Source organism: Corvus brachyrhynchos, unplaced genomic scaffold (assembly GCF_000691975.1).
Source record: "Corvus brachyrhynchos isolate BGI_N302 unplaced genomic scaffold, ASM69197v1 scaffold223, whole genome shotgun sequence".
In the NCBI taxonomy this organism is placed as follows: domain Eukaryota; kingdom Metazoa; phylum Chordata; class Aves; order Passeriformes; family Corvidae; genus Corvus; species Corvus brachyrhynchos.
In genome coordinates this window covers 1,193,611-1,206,565 of record NW_008237174.1, presented here as the reverse complement: position 1 = coordinate 1,206,565, position 12,955 = coordinate 1,193,611, and positions in this window count along the sequence as shown.

Below are 12,955 nucleotides of genomic sequence, written 5' to 3'. Positions count from 1 at the left end.
TTATCGTGAGTACAGCATCACAGTAAAAATGTCCTTCTGTCTCTTTCTTGCTTACCCCACCTCACTCCTTTTCTCCTTTATTTTCTTTCTCCCTCTGGTCTTAACCAAGCAAGAAGAAAGGAGGGTGCAGACCCCAGCATCCTTAGTGGGCTGTTGAAACAAGCATCTCCAACTAAAGGGATTGCTTCTTTGGAGTGCTGCAACACCAATAGTTCCAGCAAAGCTACCCTCACACTCTAGGAAACAATTCATCCATGCCCTAGTATGCAAGGAAGAAGGAAAAAGTTCAGTTTCCCTTGACTGCACAGACATTTTTGTACCAGGTATGAAGACAAGGCTGGCTCCCACTATACATACTGTCATATGGATTTACTGCTAATGCACTTCCTGCCTCTCCTCAGGAGTGGGCTAAGACATCTGCAAACATGGCATGATGAGTTAATAGGAATCTTTCCAAATTCCTGTAAAGAAACCTTTTCTCCTCTCATAAGCTTTATAGCCCCACTCTGAGGCATCTTTAATAGGAATCTTTCCAAATTCCTGTAAAGAAAACCTTTTCTCCTCTCATAAGCTTTATAACCCCACTCTGAGGCGTCCTGTACAAGAACTTGATGGCATCAATTCCTAACAAATTCAAATGCTGGGTTACAGACAGGTCAAGGCAAAAGTAGGTGGTACCCCAGTGTTATTTGTACTGCAGATGAGGCTGCCAGTGAGCTTGAATCAGAACTTGAGAAATACACTAAGAGCCATCATCTCTAAGAGGGTTTTTTATTGCTAATTGCAACATTCCTCTGTGCAAGGTCCCCTCCACCTCTGAGACCTGGTATTGCAAGCCAGGGAGTGGGGCTGGACTGAGTACTTTCGTGGTTTGTGCTGGAAGTCCCATGGAGAAGGTGGTGGATGCTTTTCAGCTCTTGGCTGCTAAAACCATTAGCCTGGAGGGAGGGTTTGTTTTTGTTGTGTAGCTGCCAAACGTGGTAGCCAAGAGAAGTCAAAGGACACTAAGTTTGGGAATATCTTTAACCACACATCCATCACTGGTCTTTTTAATTGGATTGTTGTTTTTTCATCAAAAAACCTCTCAGAAATCACCTACCCCTTCCATACAGTCATGGTTTCACTTTTGTATTGCAGCAGCGTGAGGCTGAATGGTTGGCAGAAATACTGTACTTTGTAGAGATGGAAAGGATGGTTTTATATAGGAAAAATGTGTGGGGCGCATTGTGGTCACTTCATTGCTGCTAAATTTGCTGCCTGCAAAGATTCTGCACGCGGTGGAAGGATTTTCTGTCAGCAGACTTCAGAAATAAATATTCATTGCTTTGGTGGAGGGACCTTTCCTGTACATCCAGTCATTTGAAAATGAAAGAGCTATATTGCGACTGCTGATGGTACCTTCCAGCACAGCTGCTTCCAATCTGACATTCCTTGGGCAGCACACCACCCAAGACTGTTGAAGTATTGCATTTCCCTTCCCCTTCAAGATATTGCAAAGAGCATGCAGGAGGTGACAGAAGAGGCTGGGTGGTCCTTCCCAGTGTGTAACATCAGAGGTTAAGGAAAAGAGACCACCATGGTCAGTGCCAGATGAGATTGGACAGGCTGTGGTAGAATGCACAGGTATTCGAGGTGTTACAAGTGTCTGTCTTGAGCATCTCCTTTGCTACTCTGAGGCTTCAGTCAGAAGGGTCTGGGAAAGGGGCAGCTCGGGCGTTTGAGATAATGTCCAGAAAAGTTTGTGGAGAGTAGATTTGGTTATGTTGAGAATGTAGACATTGGAAGCAAGTCGTGTTGTGCTCTTCTTCCCTTTCACCACCGGGAGGAGCTGGGAGAATGGGCTGCCCAAATGCCCCGGTGCCTCCGCTGCAGGCTGGTGGCAGATGCAGGGGAAGCAGGGATGCCTGTGAAATGTACGGGGGTAGGGGAGGGTCTGTGTGTGCAGGATAAAGAGAAGTTCCCTGCATGTGCATTTTCCTCTTGCACTGCTCTCTTGGTACACAAGGGGAAGATGCTCCTTTCAGCTCAAGGATCTGTGTTTAAATGGAATTTTGCATTGGATTAGGTGCCATAGAACAGCCGGAAACCAACCTGCTCCGAGTGGTATGCAAACATCAGAGACATGTCAAAGCCATCCAAAAGCCAAATGTTGCCTTGGGCCAAGAGGCAAATGTTTGAGCAGGCGTCCAGCCCCATCAGATGCCTCGGGCAATGTCCCTGCCCACCTGGCAGGCACAGCTGCTCCCTGCACCGCACAGCCCACCCGCCCTCCTCTGAGAGTGGGCAGGAGCACTTCAGAGAAGGGAGCCAGAATGTTCAGACCTTTTCCAAAATGTCATGGCTCAACTGTCTTCTCAGGTAAGATGAGGGCAGTGAAGAGTTTCTGAGACCACAAATGTAAAAAGCAAAATAATGTTGGAAGCGTGTGACAGATGTGGACTCTTCCGTCTCAAGACAGTATCTGGCAGTAACAATGGGCATGTCTGTGGCTGTGTTAAATCAGTAATTCTTCCTAGCTTGCATCTTTTTAAGTTCGCAGAGTTATTTCTGTGCAACATGAATGAAATACATGGTAGCTTTGATCTTTGGCTCAGGGCACAGATGACAAACATTGTGCAGCCCCTCCAAAGCTGTCTGGGGATGAGGCAGTCACCTGTAGCTCACTTCAGTGTCTCATGGAACAGGCCAAGGAACACGGGTACCTTCAGCTGTGGGAAGGAAAATGGAAGAGTGCCAAGCATTTTCCTGAGCTAGAATTTGCTTATGATATTATAGTGTCTTTTTGCCTGTCTGCTCGCCCTGAAGATTTTCAGACTGCACAGAGTAGCTCCTCCCCAGGTAACAGTATGAACTCATGCTACAACTTTGAAAGGCTAGAACAGTTTATGAACTTCCATCTCTACTTAGATACTGAGAGATTGCAAAAATTAATTTAAAGAGACCACACAAGCCACACATCCTGACATTTAGTAGGGCATTTCACACATACTGTGTCATGTATGGTTAGCTAATGGAGGGGTATAATTTGGTGAGCACCTCTCAAGCAAATACAAGAGGTATTTGAGTGAAGCAAGAGCATGGAAGCAATTTGAATATTTTCCATCTCAGATGCTGAATTTGGGACTTTTAGCTAATCATTGAAACTGCAGAGTATCCAAAGTCCTTGAAAGTCTTTAAGATAAGGAGGAGAGGAAGAATAGGTAGCCATGAAGCATTTATTTTCTTGGCTCCTCACACATCTCCTGCTGCCAATTTTCTCTGGTCTGCACACAAAAAGCTATTTGTCTCTTAATGCTAAATCCCATTCTGGGATTCACAAACGGTTCTTCCATGTGTCTGCAGGGATCAAGCAGATATACAGAACTGCCATCAAAGGAGCTGAGTGCTTTGGAAGGAGAAAGAATGGGACCAAATGCTTAATGTTGCTATTCTGCGTTCAGCTAAGGAAGTAATCCCAGTATTAAGACAGAAGTAGATCTGCAAATGGAGTCTGCAGTTCAGTGCTGTGGCTGCCCAAGAAAGCTTCAAAATTCAGCAGCGAGGCAATCTCATGGATGAGAACACCCTGAAGAGCTTGAAAGCCCAAATCACCTCCATAAGAAAGAAAGTACTGCTCCATAGTGGCTGTCACTGGAGGTTCAAGGCTGCTGAACGGGGTCAAGATAATTTTTTTTTTCATATGTCTATCTAATTTTTCCAATATGATATCTTATAGCAGCCCTTTGTAGTAGGGCTCATACCATACCTCACAGAGCTGATCCCTTTGAGCAATCAAAGGCATTTTCCCAAGAATAATGTAGGCAGAGTTGCAAGCATCACCCAGGAATTCCTTGACACCTGTAGTCCTACAGTTTGCTGTCCCTGGGAGGATTTGGGATCATGACTTTTGGTTCTGTTTGCACTAGCAGATGTGTTTTCTATCTGGGTTTCACTGCTCATTTTGTTTTCCATAAAGGAGTTGTGTATTTCACTGCTACACACGTGAAATCTGAACACATAGTATAGATTATCAATCAGCATGATTTGTGAACAATGAATGTTCACAAAGTGAAAGGAGATGTAGATACACCAAAACAAGTCTTATTTTCTCATATATTGAGAAGTTCCTTGTAAATGGTTTACATCTGAATTGCTCTCTAAGGATTGCTAGTAAATAAAACTTAAGAAACAAGCTAAATTTGGCAAAATTGCAGGACAGATTTCACATACTCAAACATTTGAAAGGAGAGACATCAGTTTTTGAAACTTACAGCTCCCCTTGTTCCTTCTTATAAAAATATTACCAGTTCTGTATTCTGCTGCTGCTCCTACATCTCCAATAAACATCCAAAGTATGAACATGGAAATCTACCAGCAAATGTTTAAGGGTGATAATGTGCTTTTATACCCACCCATCAGAGCATCACAAGTTCCATATGTTCCATGAAGTCTTTACTGCCGAGGTGGTAGTTACTTACAAGCTTCTCCAGAAGTGGCTGAAGGTGCAGAGCAGCAAACCTAGCATGCTAAAATATTCACTGTGTTCACTTCAGGCTGCATGTTCAGTTCTGGTTAAAATCCTTTCAACAAACACCACATCTTAAATTCTGGAAACCAGGAAGGGCAGACTGCAGTATGACTGATGGATGTATCTGAGAGGTGACTCAAAAGGAAAAATTATTGCATTTAGAAATAATTAAAGCTTGACTCTTCATAGCAATGAAAAAGTATCTCATAAGTGTGTCAATTCTAGTTTGCCTTTTGCCACTTCAGTGACTTTTTTGGCAAAAAGTAAATTCAAGAAGAACACTGGAACCACACTGTAACTGAGCAGGACCTGCACCACAATTAAATGAATTGGGAAAAAGGTGTCTGCCTGCCTGAGCTCCCTTGTAGAAATAACAGTTAAGATAGTGACATTTTTTCTATTTTGCCCCTACATTTTTATGTCTAAATATTCACAGCCACCACACCAATGGACTTGCAATTGAGGACCAAAGTGCATGACCCAGGAAGAATACTTCCATACAGGTTTAAAATCAGTCAAACAAACAGTTATTTGATAAAAAGGAAGGAGTATGTCATCTGTTGCCTTTAAATCTGGACAATCTAAAAGGCCAAGAGAAGTTTTTCATGCCAGTGTTCTGTGTCAGCACTTTCTGATTGCATTACATTGATTTAGGGTTTTAGGTTACATATACACTTTAGATCTAAGTCTAGGTTAGAAGAGGGCAAGTGATCTTTTCTTTTTATTCAGTATTTGGTGGAAGAAGGAATGAAATGTCTCTGTTTAATTGGAGAATACTTTATTTATAGATACACTGCAGTACTACCATTACACTTAAGTAGAAATTCATTATGTGACTGTGCTTTCTTTCAATCAAAATAGCTTCCATTTTTCTCTGTGATCAGTGGAAAATTTAAATCTTCAAAGTAATGGTCTAATCCACCTAAATTGCAAAAATGTTAATGTTTCCTGTCTCTTCCTTTTCCCATTGTGCCTCTTTCCCCCTCTCCCTTTTTCTGTGAACTTCCATCCTAAGTTATTTGCTACAGCCAGGAATGCTGCTTTTTCTTGGCCGTGTTCTTTCCCTTTCTTCAGGGCTGCGTGCCCTGGGAGAATTAAAGCAGCATTAGTCCAAAATATGTTTGCCAATAGTGGCTTGGAGTACTGTAACTTCAACAAATCTTGGCCCTGCATGTCTACGTACTGTATAAATATAATTTGAATTCAGTGCTCTCTCACTTTTCTGCAACACAAGAAAAGCAGTGACTTAGGAAATCGTAGAGTGGCTGAACTTTATTCTGCAAGTGACTCTCAGTTGTGATCACGAGTGTGCTGTGGAGATGTTTGTTTTAGAAAATAAAAAGTAAAGGAAAATAAAGCAGTGGCATACACAGGGAGATGATCTAGAAAGCCTATGCTGGTAGCTTTAGGAGTACATTACACGGAGGCAGAATGAATAAATGTTAGTCAAAAGTGGTAAAAGGGAATAAGGACCCTTGTCTACATCACAAGAAAATACTCTGTCTCAAGGACTGTTCAAGTTTACTAAGTGGCAGTTCTGTATTTATATCCCTCACAAAGCTTAGGAACATAAAAGTAAAGAAACAACCAAGGATATCACAAATCTAAGCTTGGCATGCAACAAATGCCTCTTCAGTCAAATAGGAAGAAATTTCTTTCGTGCCAGCATAAATACGAGTGGGACATAACAAAAATAGTAATTTTTAAGTACTTTAAATCTTAAACTACTTCCATTGTCAAATGTGAAACTTGAGAGCCCTCTCCCTTCACAGCATAGGAGTATGTTGTGACATGCAGAGGCCACAGCCTGGCTTTGGCCTTTTTATTGTCCAGTTTTCTGAGGTACCACCTTGAAGTGTTAGCTATGCAGAAACTACCAGCTTTTCATAACATCTAGAAGCTGTTCTTAACTTAGGGAGAAAATACGGGTTAAAAAGATGATTTGTGACAAGCAGAGAGTTGATGTAACAGGTATTTAGACTTTAAATCTGTAAGATATAAGATAGTGGGTTTTTTCCCATAATCAAGGGACAAAGCCGTGGACTCTTGAAAACCTTTAGATCCTTGTGTCTAGTGAAGACCTCTCCTAGTAAGCCAAATATTTTTTAATTTTTTTTTTCAATTCTTCTGAGCAAGAAAGACAGAATTACCCATCTTACAGGCCCTCTGAAGTTGTCTTTTGGTCCTTGATACTAGGAGAATCATCAAGCTCTCCTTGCAAGATACCTCTAATGAAACAACATGGAAATTACGGCAAAGGAAGGGAAAGGATTGTGAGCTAGTTGCCATTAGCTCCTTCATGTAGCAACCTGAGGGCTTCAGTTGCTTCTCCTCATCCAAGCTGCAGCACTGTAACTTAGGGGCTCTTCAAGTAAAGGAAATATCAGTGCCAAATACCCAGGTAATGGCACAGAGCATTTATGGCCTAATGCTAAGTAGCAGCTGCAACATCATCTTGTACCAGACAAGTTTATCCAGATTTGTGTCTGTTTTGAGACATACCTCAGAATAAACTACTTATGTTACCTAAGTATCTCAAGCAGGGTTTTAACACTGGGCTGTTTCTTTTTGCCTCTGTTGCTGCCCTGCTGACTTTTAGAAATGAGCAATATTTCCAAAGGCATGAAGTTCCCACGCTTTTTGTGAAAAACCTTCAGGTGTACATAGGAAGGAAACAAGCTACCAACTGCTGTGAGAAAGCTGGGTGGGCTGAATTAAACTGTCCCAATCTATGCAGATTCGTAAGTAGGGAACTAAATATTCTGATATATACAGTTATATATAGATATACACACACATATTCTTATCTATTCTGATATATATAGCAGCTAGAGATGATGAGTCACCCCTGGAATAGTTTGAGTGTTGTATAACTGCACATACAGGATGTGGGGGAGGCAGTGAGCATTGGGAGCGTGGTAAAAACATGGGAGTTGTGCAGAGCAGGGGGTGAACTCAGGAACACAATGTACAAATCTGTACAGACCCGGACTTTGTTCGTTTTGCTGTTCACAGAACAAAAAAGTTGTTATTTGTCCAGGGAAACTTTCATGTGGTATAGGAGTACATGCAAACTCTGAGTGGAATAGCACTGACCATTAGTTCCTGGTGACAAATTTAAAAGCAAAACTGCTTTTAGCCTTCCTCATTATTGGACTCTTTTTCAGGTCAGGCAGTTACTGTGAATCCATGGCAACTTTTCCTTTAGACTGTGACATTAGCATTTAAGTGAACAACTGAAGGGACCAACAAGAGACTGTATTATCAGCACAGCTTCAACAGGATTGTACAAAGGTCAGAGGTAATAAGGGAGTATTTTCTTAAGAAGCCATACCTGGGTTTTTCTTATTCCTTTGTAAAGACACTAAAGATGGCAGAGGTTTTCAGCCTTGAGGAATAGAATGAATAAAACCTTTTATTTTCACAGCTCATCGTTGAATCAGCAATGATAACTCATTGTCTTGTTGCTTGCCTTTAGCCAGTCAGTGGCAAAGTCAAATTCCTGCATGTCACATCAAGCTAACTCTCCAAGAAGAAAGAAGAGAAAAAAAGCCTTGTTCATATAGATTTACTCCTAATTGTTTTCTAATCAGTTTACATTCCATTTGTAATCAGAGAAGCCAAATCAATATTGAGCTAGGCAGGTGTGCTATGGAGGCAATCTTCCATGACGCCAAATATGAAAATAATGCCAGCTTGCAGTGTTATGACCTTTCTAATCTCACTAAATTAACAATGCTAAATCTTCAGTTTCACAATTGCCAGGTTGTTACAGCACCCCTCGTTGTGAGGATGGTTTACTATATACTAACAGGACCTTACCTACCTCAATAATTTTGATAACATTTCTTCTTCATAATGCTTGCAACGTGTTTTTCCTATTTTACTAATAGGAAAAACCAAGAAGTGGGAGACAGGTTAAATTAGCTGCTCATGGCAAAAATGTAACCAAGTTTCAGGATTCAAATGCCTTTGCTGTACTCAGAACTACAGTTTGCTCTTCTTTTCTTTATTACGTTTATTTATTGATTGCTTCAGGGACAGTGTGAATATTTTCCAGACAGTTTACTTTTTCATAAATGTGCTCATCTGAAGAAAAGCTCTTAGAAATCTTCATTAGTATTTTGTTTTTAATCATATTTATCATTATGTTTAGTAATATGTCTTAAACCAAAATACTAATATTCACGGTATTGATATATGTATATATATATGATATACGATTTGTATTTCTTTAAGATTCATGATGTATTAAAATATCCAAATTCTCCAAAATTTTCCTAGTATAAGTCTGTCCAAAGTCCCAGAATTGATGAGCTCCAGGTGAACAAATGTGTATTCTTCAACTGCACTTCTGATTTTAAAACATTTCTGTGTTATATCTGTGGGCCCAGAATCTGTATTATTTCAGGCATTTTTGATCAGGAGTGCAATATTTGTAGTTGCTAAACTTGTAAACCTCACCAAGGGGAAGTAAAACTTATCTGGTGCACATTTACAACTAATACCATGGGGTCTTTTGGTTTGTGGGTTGAACAAACTTTCATCTTATTTTGTTGTCGATTGGATATTAATTATTCTTTATTATCAAAAGCATTCAGGGAAATAAAATACAACTCTCTGTGCTCATAGCCTTAGAGGGATTTGACACTCTAGTGTCATCTTTTATTCTCTTAGTGTTTAAAACCTGTTGGAAACATTTTTCTGTAGTATTAAAAGCATGATAGAGGGATCCCAGGTTTAGGGACATCACTGACCTCTGCCTGTCCTGAAGGCAGAACATTACATCTGGGTTGCCAGCTTGGATTCATGTCTTGTATGCAGCCAAGCAGCTGATTCATACTCCATGGTAATATTAAGGAGAATTTTTTCCCGTGGCATTTATCCAGTATTTGCTCAAGCATATCTATTCTCACCTTCTGAGGTAGCTGTTGAGCTGAGGTCTCACTCAGAAGGAGGCAAAGGCCTTTAAAAAGCATTCTCCCAAGTTCTCACAATAAGAAAGAATCTCTTATGGGTCAGATTCATGTGGTAACAGATGGTTGACATTATTGATGCTCTTATTGATACTCTGAACACTTCTAATCCAGACCTTGGCCATGAAGTCCAGAAACAAATGAAAGATATTTGGGAGGCTGACAGTTGTAAACAACTGCATGAACCTACTCAGCCATTGTGTGATTTCATTTCCTTTTTTTGCTTAGGCCCTTGGGGCTAGATTTGTTCCCTCTTAAAATAAAAAATACACGTGTAATGATGTAATTCAATAATGTATCCTTCACAGCAAAAAAGGGGCCAAATTGAGATTAGACAAGCACCTTTATTTCTGGTATTCTAAAGTTTCATTTTTTTGACAAGTAACCCCGTGTCCTCTCCCTCCCTCAGATTTCATCATCTGTATACTGATATAATCAATGAGCACTGTTAGGGCATTTATCACACAAGCTAGGGCTTTATGGTAGTGTTCTTTACACAGCCAGGCAGTCTGAGATGGGAAGGGGTTTTGTCTTACCTTTAGAAGCTTTTGCTTTCATAAAAGCAATGATGATTTCAGAAAATGCCATGTGTTGTTGCAGACTGTAGAACTGCTGCTCCGCTTTAGTGAGCAGAGCCTCGTAAGCTGCAGCAACTTCTCTTTCATCTCCTCAGACCTGTTGTTGTCCAGCTTCCAGGCTCTCAAACTTGTTTTTGTCCCCAGGCTCCAGCTTGTGCTGTTCTGCTGCTTTGCTCCTCCTCAATCTCTGTCTTTTTCTGTGAGGATGGCCCTCGAGGAAGATCAATACAGAGAGTTGAGAGTGGTTTGTGCATGATCAAGGAGGAAGAAATCATCAAGAGCCTTATCTGCTATCCACTGACACCTGGGTGTTGTGACCTTCATACATGTCTGTGTTTTCCTTCCTTCTCCAGCAAGAATGTAGTAATTTTAGAGGACAGGCAAGTGGCTTATTCTTCATAACCCAGTAAGCTCAAGAATGTAATCATCACAACTAAGAAACGAGCTTTGATAGATTGCAGTGCCTTTGAATAGCTGCAGTTAGCACAGGAGCAGAGACTCTTTTCTAAAGAGAATTACAAGACCACAATCCAGTGTGAACTCTGATAAATACAAAGATAACCTAGCTGTCTGCTTGCTGCAAAGATACAGTTACAAGTCAAAAATACCTTTTTAAATGAAGGCTTTTCCATGCATTAGGAGAGACACTTCCCAAACCTCCAGAGCACTCAAGATTCATTGAACTATCACGATGAAAACTGTATTTTTCCCTGCATCATAGCAAACTATCAAGAATGCCATACTGGCCTTCTTTCTTGTCTTCCACCCACCCTTCAGCAGAAAAAATATTTTTTAAATTGTCTGCCACTACTCATTAGGGTACCTCCCAACCCCAAGCACTAAAATGCAGTGTAACAAAGCACGGTGCTGTGAGCTGGTCCAGGTGACACAAAGATGCTGGCTGGTGACAGGAGCCCAATAAAGTACCTCTGTCCATGTAAAACACTTCCAGAACACTTCTGGCTTATATGGACAAAAAAGCCCTTGATTCAAACCAAAAATAAGCTCGTGAGGCAGGGCTGGGGATGAGGAAGAAACCATGGATTAAGCATAAGGAAATTCTATGCTTTTAAAACTGCCATTAAATCAACAAAACTCCCATGAATGAAGAATGTTACCACCTTCTTTATGGCAGCAATAATTAATATTAAAGGCTGTGCCAGGTGTGAAGGAAAGGTTTGTACCTCAAAAAAAAAAAAAGGGTTCTGTGTTGTCATTTTAATTTTCCAGCAGGAGTATCTTTTGGGACAAGGAAATAGGAAAGAGGCATTGGAGAAAATAGGAGAGAATCCAGAACTGGCTGATAACAGCAAGGAAAGCGTCTCCGTGCCTTGGTTCCTCAGTCAGAGTGTGCAACTACCACTTGCTTTGTGCTTTTTTTCTGTAAAGTCCACAAGGCCACGGTGCCAGTGCCTGTCCCAGGTACCATCTGTGTCCAGTACACTGCAGTTAAAAATGAAGAACACAGGTTTTATTCTGCTTACTACTCAGAACCATCATGGGCATGCCTGTTAGTTCCTTGTATTTTCTGAAAGGCCTTTTCCATATGCCATTAAAGGGGCTTGGTTCCAGGTCTACTTCAGGCAGTTAAAGCACCAGGTACAATTTTAAACTGCTGGAGTTAGGATGCAGTCTAAAATACAACTGTTTAATGTGTGGGAAAGGTAGAGTAATTTCTTTATCTGTTTTATGTCGTTGATGTATCTCAGCAGCAGTTGGCAGCATCTCTGTTCAGACACCTCAGTTTATGATACAGTCAAAATAGAAACTCCAGAGCAGCATGCCTACACTGGATGTCTAGTCAGAGAGACCAAATCTCTCCTACTCGAATCTATTTTATTTGAAAACATTTTTTAAAGATAGGCAAATAAATCAGTAAATAAATAATATAAATTATTATTATTATATATATATAAAAACTGATGGGTTTGTGTTATTTTAACAATAGAATAATATAATTTATTCTGGAGGGGACCTCTGGACATCCATCCAGTTCAGCCTCCTGCCAAAAGCAGGGCCAGCCTCAGAGTTAGAGCTGTTTGTTCAATGTCAGTCCAGTCAAGTTTTCTGTATCTCCAAGGACAGAGAGTCCACAATCACCAGGCTGCTCTAGTATTTCATCATGCTTGTTTCAACTTTTATACAATATCCAGTTGGCAACTTTATCATCAAAAGATATGCCTCAGTTTTATTCACAGCTGTTGTGTTACACTACAGATATATCAGAGCTTGCTTTAAATGAGCTGGGTTTGGTACCAGAGCAGCTGGTCACAGCAGTGTGGAGCCAAGAAGAGTCTGCAAAAAGCACCATGGAGAACCATGGAGTGAACAAGGAAGCAAAGGACTGAATAATCTCTTTATCAGGAGGGCATAATGGGATTAAATGGATACAATTCAATAATAAGGAATAGTAGGAGAACATTGGGTATTTCAAACACTGTGTTAATAGTCTGTGTTAAGTCACACCTAATTGGCATTTTATTGCCAAGTTTTCTAGTATCTCAAACTGCTCCCTCCTAAATTGCATTAAGTGTGAAACACAAGTCATATTCCATTCATCAAAGCACTGCTAAAGGGCCAGCCTGGAACTGATTGCCTTTCCAAGTGAGCAAGGGATGGCTGAGGCTGAACTGCAGCAGTCAGATGTGAGAATGGAGGGACTGCAACATGGAGGAGGAAGTTTGGTAAATCAACAATAGCCAAGCAAGACTGAAATGTTGTCTGGGCACTGTAACCATAGAGAACTGGAATTGAAAGAACTGGGTACAGGTACAGCAAATCTGTGCCGAGGGAAGGGATGTCAGAGTTACATGTCTGTGGTAAAGAAATATGATTTGATTAGTGAAAACTCAAAAAAATATGGTGGCATAGGGAAAAGGAGGAGTTTCCACCAC